Source organism: Cicer arietinum, chromosome 5 (assembly GCF_000331145.2).
Source record: "Cicer arietinum cultivar CDC Frontier isolate Library 1 chromosome 5, Cicar.CDCFrontier_v2.0, whole genome shotgun sequence".
NCBI classification, from domain to species: domain Eukaryota; kingdom Viridiplantae; phylum Streptophyta; class Magnoliopsida; order Fabales; family Fabaceae; genus Cicer; species Cicer arietinum.
The window spans coordinates 4,362,757-4,370,842 of NC_021164.2; the positions used below are offsets into that span (position 1 = coordinate 4,362,757).

Sequence of the window (8,086 nt, forward strand, 5' to 3'; positions counted from 1 at the left end):
GACTTGTGTTTTAAATATCATTATCTTTGTGGTTGTCTAGGTGGCTGGTGATTCGTGTTTTAAATATTGTTATCTTTGTGGTTGCCTAAGTGGCTGGTGATTTGTGTTTTAAATATTGTTATCTTTGTGGTTTCCTAATTGACTGATGATTTGTGTGATTATTTGAGTAAGTGATGACATGTACCTTTTAGGCATCATTATCATTTTATGACATATCATATGCATCTTTGTGGATGCATGTGTGGCTGGTTTAATTTTTCCCCATTGGTATGGGTGACTTCTGTGTGGACGCATGTGTGGCTGGTTATATATGGATCATATATGTTTAGAAGCATGCATAATTTGCATACATTTTATTATTATTTTTAGTTTGATCTAATTATTTGCCCTACGGTTGCTACTTGATTTATTTACATACATTTTATGACTTTTGATACATCCATGAGAACTGTTAAATAATCAATTTCTTTAAACATTTTATGATGAAAGGATTTTATATTCATATTTTATATATTTTTATGGTTGTTAATTTATTTTTTGGTTTAATTATTGTTGTGGGATGAACTGACCCCTTACACCAACATTTAGGTACTAATGATATCAAAGAGTTGAATGAATGATGTTTGATTGGTACACGCACGTGGGAAAATGAGACTTTTACTTAAAAAATAATGTTTTGTATTACTAAAAATTTTGTAGTACATTGTAAAGTTATTTACTTTTCATCATTAACTTTTAATAGAAATGTGGAAGTGACATTTCATTTACTAGTAAATAATTGAATGTCATTAATTTCAGTCAACCATTCTTTTGAATTTCACTTAAAGATAATTTATTTTATTTTTGGAGCATAAATAAATATTGATCTAATAACTCGAATATTAAGTTGCAAATAAAGGAATAAATAATATTTTAGTAAATTACATTACATTCTTTTACAAAAAAAAATATATATAGCAAATCATTTTCTGACGCATCTTCAAATTATTACATAATGAACTACTTCTAAGAAAAAATAATTATAGTTGTTTCTAAAAGAAAATAAATAATTTTAAGTAATTTTTGGATCAAAAATTTGGGACGTTACGGTATGTAACAACATTTCCAACTTGGAAAGAACAATACAAGAAAAGAAAATACAATGAAACTAATGAAAGAAAATGACAAGAAAAAGAATACAAGTCGTAATCACATCGGCTAAACGATAAAATTCATGTAGAAAGTGGTAACAGCCGAGGTGCATAACTCTCGTCGACGTCTTCGGCCTACTTTGGATTAACTTGAAAATCTTCCGGTGTCTCCACGACATTCACTCCAATATAAAATTAAGAATTCCAAGCTTGGATCTTCAAATGTCAAATGTGACCAATAAAGCTTAACCATAATATGATGGAAGCACAAAGTGAATGAGAAATGTCTAATACCATAGGATAAAAGAACAAAGAAAATGATAAAACAAAGAAAATGATAATTGCTTTACTACCATATGGTAGAAGCAAAAGAAAAAGCCAACAATGGCTAAAAAGAATGAAATTATAGTGAAATATATCACTAAAACATTTTCAATCTTGAATCTACAAATATTATACAATCAAGTTGAAAAAATACTAAAGAATCACAAATTTAGATTCAAAATAAGGAAAAAAAGATAAACAAAAATTTAGAAAAAGAATACAGCAGCATAATTATTATCGCTCTGATACCATGTTAAGAATTATGGTTGAGCCCAAGAAAGAGAAAAATAATTAAAGAGAAAAATAAACTTGAAATGATTATTTGATGAATTGTTGTTACAATTAGAGTATGATGCACTTTTATACAGTGCAATTAATGTAACTAACCTAACAACTTACACATAACCATAAGTAATTTTAACTACCTCTAATAATCGTGCTTTATATGTCTATTGAATATTGCTAAATGTGATTTTGTGACTTTGTTAATGAAAATCTAAATCATTTTTTGTCTTGTCAAGAGTAGTAAGAAATGGAAGACATCTTTTTTCTACTTTATATTTTGTATGAACTTCTGATATTGTATATTTTAGTTATTCGATTGTTATATAAAATTGTGGTTGAAAGTACAAAATTTTGATTTAAAATTTAATATGAAATATTGTATGTATATATGTACGTATGGAGCAGAAGCATAAAACAAATGAGAAATTTATTAAAAATAATTATTATTTTAACATTATCTGCTGAGTTAGTTGATCAAAATAATCGACTTAAAAAGATAATTTTATTGAACTGAATTTATGATGTTTAAGTCGATTAAGCTGAACCGACTTAACAAGACGAAGCTCTGTTGAGTCGGTTCATGAAATGACTTAAAAAACAACATATTTATTAAGTTGTTTGCTATTAACTCAGACACGGAACTGACTTAAAATGTACATCTTAACCGATTTAAAAATGTAAATTTCTACTAGTGACAAATGACGAAATGTTCAGGAGACAAATAATTCTAATTAGAGTTCATTTCTCCTTAAGCTGAGGATTAAAAACAAAAATAATAGACTAATTTTATATCTTTTAGAAGATTAAAGATCACAAATTTTATATATGTTAATATTATTACTTAAATATGAGTAAAAAGAAAAACTACTTAAACTATCTCTCAGAAAAAAATTAAACTAAAATTTAAAATTTGTTTGCTATTATTTTATCTTTAATATATAAAAATTAAAATTATTATTTAAGGAACACGACTAAAAATATTACTTCTTTTTAACTAAAAACTCAAAACCAATTTTTATATTTAATATCTGTGTTCGGTTATTAGGACTTTTTTTTATTAAAATATCTCTTTTTTATTTTTTTATTCCTGAAATGCCACACTCTGAAACAAAATTCTCTGAATGTCCTACTTTTCTGTTCTAATAGGAAGTCGTTCCCTGGGGAAGCAACCCCTTGAAGAGGAAATTTTTTTATGTTAATAGGAGGTCGTTTCCCGGAAAGCGACCTCCTATTGCGTTGTCTTTTTTTTTGTTTGTTATATTTTAAAAATAGTTTATTATTAGAATTATTAATTTAATTATTTAAAAAATAAAATACTAATATTAAATTAAAATAAAGTACAATAATAAATTATAAATAAAATTTATATTTTAATTATTATTATTATCATTATTATTATTATAATAAATAATTATTATACGTATAATTAAAAATTATTATAATTAAAGTGATTAAATAAAATATATATATATATTATATTAAAATTAAAATAAATAAATAAATTAAATGATAATAAAAATTAAATAATGATAACAATTAAATGAAAAGAAATTTATATTGATAACATGAAAATAAAACGAAATACATTAAATTATTAATTTAATTATTTAAAAAATAAAAATACTAATAATTAATTAAAAATACAATAATAAATTATTAATAAATGTTATATTTTAAATATTGTTATTATTATAATAAATAATTATTATACTTCTAATTAAAAATTATTATACTTAAAATGGTTATATATATATATTATATTATAAATTGCAAAAAAAAAAAAACTAAATGATATTAAAAATTAAATAATAATAACAATTAAATGAAAAGAAATTTTTATTGATAACATGAAAATGAAATGAAATACATTAAATTAATAATAAAAATACATCAATCAAATTTGAGTAGATTTGCCAACAGCGTTTGGACAATGTTTTCTAGTATGACCAGAGACCCGACATAACTCGCATTTTCTTGATACTTTTTCTGTACTGTCCATTTCTGTTCTAATGTGTTTGCTCTTTGGACGACCTTTCGTGACTCTCCGTATTAGTGGATTGTTACACACCTTAACACCTTCATATTGTGGCCAATATCCTTGGTTTGGTATGGGTTAGAACACTTCATCATAGACTTTTAATACCGTTTCCACTTTATACACATCAGGTATAAGGCTCCAATAAATATATTTTATGCTAGAGCATGCTGCTATGACATGTGAACAAGATATACGTTTAGCTTGATATATTCCACAATCGCACCACTTGTTAGAAAGGTTTACACTGAAATGACCAATTGGTCGCCCTTCTCTTGGAACCACTGTCTCGTGCACCATGAAAATATCGCTGCTCCGATCAAAACTATCCACCATATGACTATTGGATTTACTTATTTCCAATTTCATAAAATCTATGCAAGTTTTTGTGTATACCTGACCAGAAGCTAAAATTGATGCGTGTCGTTTTCCCATGGTTGGAAATAGTGTCCCTGTTTTAAAATAAGTTGATTGCACCAAAGCAGTGATGGGAAGGTCGCGTGGGCCTTTTAATACTGCGTTGATTGACTCCACAAGGTTGGTTGTCATCGACCCCAACGACTACCTCCAACGAATGCTTGACTCCAATCTTGTCGAAGTATGTTGTCTAACCATTTCAAAGCCTCCGGATTTAGCATGCCGATTTCTCTACGGTAGTATCGATATGTAGGCTCGTTGATCGAGTAACCTGTATTAAAACAGTAAAAAATTATATAAATTAAGAATAAAATTATTAAAAATTACACTAATTATAAAAATTAAGAAAGAAACTATTACCCATAGAAATAACTTTTTTCTTCAAAGCATTGTCTTTAAATTCCCTTGTAAAATTTTGTGAAATATGTCAAACGCATAACATATGCTTTGACGGAGGATCTTGCCACCCATTATTCGGATTATTATAAGCACTCTTAATAGATTCATGTCTATCGGAAATCAAACAAATGTTGGCCTGTGGAGTGACAAATTTTCTCAAATTTCTCAAAAAGAAACTCCAACCTTCTTTTGTCTCACCTTCCACAATAGCATAAGCAATAGGAATTACGTTGTCGTTCCCATCTTGTGCAACTGCTACCAATAGAGTTCCTTTGTACTTGTCGTACAGCCAAGTCCCATCAACTTGTACTATTGGTTTGCAGAATTTAAACGCAGATATACACGGAACGAAAGCCCAAAATAGTCTATGAAAAATCCTTATCCCATTTATCAAACTATTCTCATGATAAGCTGGGTTGGTTTCCATTTCTATTTTAGTTCCTGGAGCAAACGTTTTCATAACCAACAACCGTTGTGGGAGTTGATTGTAAGACTCTTCCCAATTACCATAAATTTGTTCGATCACTTTATTCTTTCCCATCCAGGCCTTTTTATAACTAAATGTGTAGTTATGTAAAACCCGAATCTGAGCAACAATTACCTTCACTTTGATTGAAGGATCCACTTTCACAACTTGCATTATGCTTTGACATATTATGTTAGAATTGAGCTTCGCATGATCTTGTGACAATGCAGAATTTGTGCATGTATGAGACACATTCAATTTACCAATAAACCACAATTCACATTTTTTGCGTTTTGAAGCTTTGCATCTAAACAAACAATTTGGATCTGAACAATAAATGGCATACCTTTCTAAATCTGACTTTTGTACCACAAAATTCGATGATTGTTTTAAATGGTAACACTTGATTGCATGTACACATTCATCTTTGTTATGAAACTTCATTCCAACCGCAAGAGTTCCATCTACTGTTGGGACTTCGTTAATGAGCAAGTGATCAAATTCATTTGATTTTTGTTGAGTATCTAAATTGATGCTCTTCAGGTGAGATGGTGGATCGAAATCAGGTAGAATAGGTTGATCTTCTGCTTCCATATCTTCGTCACCATCAATGTCATCGACAGAATTATCAGATGATTCATCGAAGTATGTTTCATCCTCTTCACTATAATCACTTAAATCTTCCTCGTTGATACTATGTAAGACACTAAGGGGAAGATCACATTGTGGACTTGTTGGAGGAGATTGATGATGGAGTTGAAAACTTTCTGGATGAGTTTGTTCTAATTTGGTAAAATATGGTTCGTAGTGTTGTGATGGAGGATAATGTTATGATGGAGGATATTATTGTGATGGTTCACAGTGTTGTGATGGTTCATAGTGATGTGATGGTTCATAGTGTTGTGATGGTTCATAGTATTGTGATGGAGAATATAAGTCGGGTTGATAAGGTATGTTTGATGTTGATGGTTGATCAATGTTTGTTGATGGAGGAGCAGACTCAAAGGTAACATATAACTCGATGGTGCCGAGTTGTGACCACTGTGCATAAACATCAAACATAAACTCAACATCTTCATCGTCACAAATCTTCATGAGTTCAAACCTTGTTGTATTTTCACCAAAAAACACAAGGTGTCGATAAACTATATCACTTATCGTGACGTTGTCACCGAGCTGTAATTTTTTTCTAATGACATTCTTTAGACGAGCAAAGTTGCTTCCCGAATGTACTTTGAACGCATTTTTATAGTCACTTACGAATGTTTTTCCTTCAACTCCATCAACAATTGAACCATTGTAATAAACAATACAAATTACTTGTTGAGCAGCCATGACTAAATGATTGATTGAGTATGAAATGGTAAAAGGTGTGGTGAGATATAAGGTGTGGTGAGAAGGTATGGTGAGATATAAGGTGTGGTGAGAAGGTATGATGAGATAAAAGGTGTGGTGAGATAGTCTATTTATAGAACTTTTTCAATATTGAAAATTGATTAGAATAATGTAATTGGTTGAAAATATATCACAAGGATTGTCTTCCATGGATCATTTAGATCCGTTGATAACTTTTATTCAATGGTCAAGATTAAAAATTGAATAGAATAATGTAATTGGTTGAAAATATATCACAAGGATTGTCTTCCATGGATCATTTAGATCCGTTGATAACTTTTATTCAATGGATAAGATTAAATATTGAATAGAATAACTTTTATTCGTGGCCTGGGGAAGCGACTTCCTGATGAAGTCGTAGCCTGGGGAAGCGACTTCTTGATGAAGTCTTGACCGCATGTGAAACCGTTCCCTGAGGAAGCGACTCTATAAATACTTCCTTCCTCAAATTTTTACTCACAACTTCTTCAGTTTCTCTGCATCTTTCACTCATACATTCAACTTCTTCACTTTCTTCACTTTCTTTTATTATGGAACTATCTACAAATCACATAGCTGAAATCAAATACATTCAAACATTTGTAAGTATTTTATTAATTGTTTTATTTTATTTATTTAATTAGTCTCATTAATTGATTGTTTTATTTTATTTATTCTGAATTTTTTATTTGTTTTATTTTGTTTTATTTTATTGAATTAGTCTCATTAATTGATTGTTTTATTTTATTTATTCTAATTTTTTTATTTGTTTTACTTTATTTTATTTTATTTTATTTTATTAGTCTCATTAATTGATTATTTTATTTTATTTATTCTGATTTTTTTTATTTGTTTTATTTTATTTTATTTTATTAGTCTCATTAATTGATTATTTTATTTGTTTTATTTTATTTATTTATTTATTTAGTCTCATTAATTGATTGTTTTATTTTATTTATTCTGATTTTTTTTATTTGTTTTATTTATTTATTTATTTAGTCTCATTAATTGATTGTTTTATTTTTATTTCTTCTGATTCAATGTATAATCAACAATCTCAAAATTTAATGGAAGCAGGTGGCAGTGGTTCTAATCCATCTACAGCTTACATTGAAGAAAATGATCAAAATGACGATGAACCAGAAGAACCGCAATTTGTTCAGAGAGCTAGACGAGTTCGACGACATCATACATGTGGGACTGGGGGTCATTTAGATGGACATCATTGATGTAAATTTAATGTATTTTGTTTTTTCAAATTCGATGAATTTTTATTATTAATTTAATGTATTTCATTTCATTTTCAAGTTATCAATATAAATTTCTTTTCATTTAATTGTTATTATTATTTAATTTTTAATATCATTTAGTTTATTTTATTTTTTGAAATTTATAATATATATATATATATATATTTATTTAATCATTTTAAGTATAATAATTATTTGTTATAATAATAACAATATTTATTAATAATTTATTAATTTATTTTTAATTAATTATTAGTATTTTTATTTTTAAATAATTAAATTAATAATTTAATGTATTTTGTTTTATTTTCATGTTATCAATATAAATTTTTTTTCATTTAATTGTTATTATTATTTAATTTGTTTTTTTTTTAAATTTAATATATATATATATATATATATATAT

General features: G+C 27.5%; 1 long non-coding RNA gene across 1 annotated transcript; it reads left to right on the forward strand.

Annotated features, from left to right (window-relative positions):
• The first annotated feature begins 6,941 nt into the window (after positions 1-6,941).
• Positions 6,942-7,766, forward strand: LOC140920319 (uncharacterized). The gene is made up of 2 exons (XR_012163140.1): positions 6,942-7,032; positions 7,508-7,766. It is a non-coding gene; the product is annotated as an uncharacterized lncRNA (long non-coding RNA).
• The last annotated feature ends 320 nt before the right edge of the window (positions 7,767-8,086 follow it).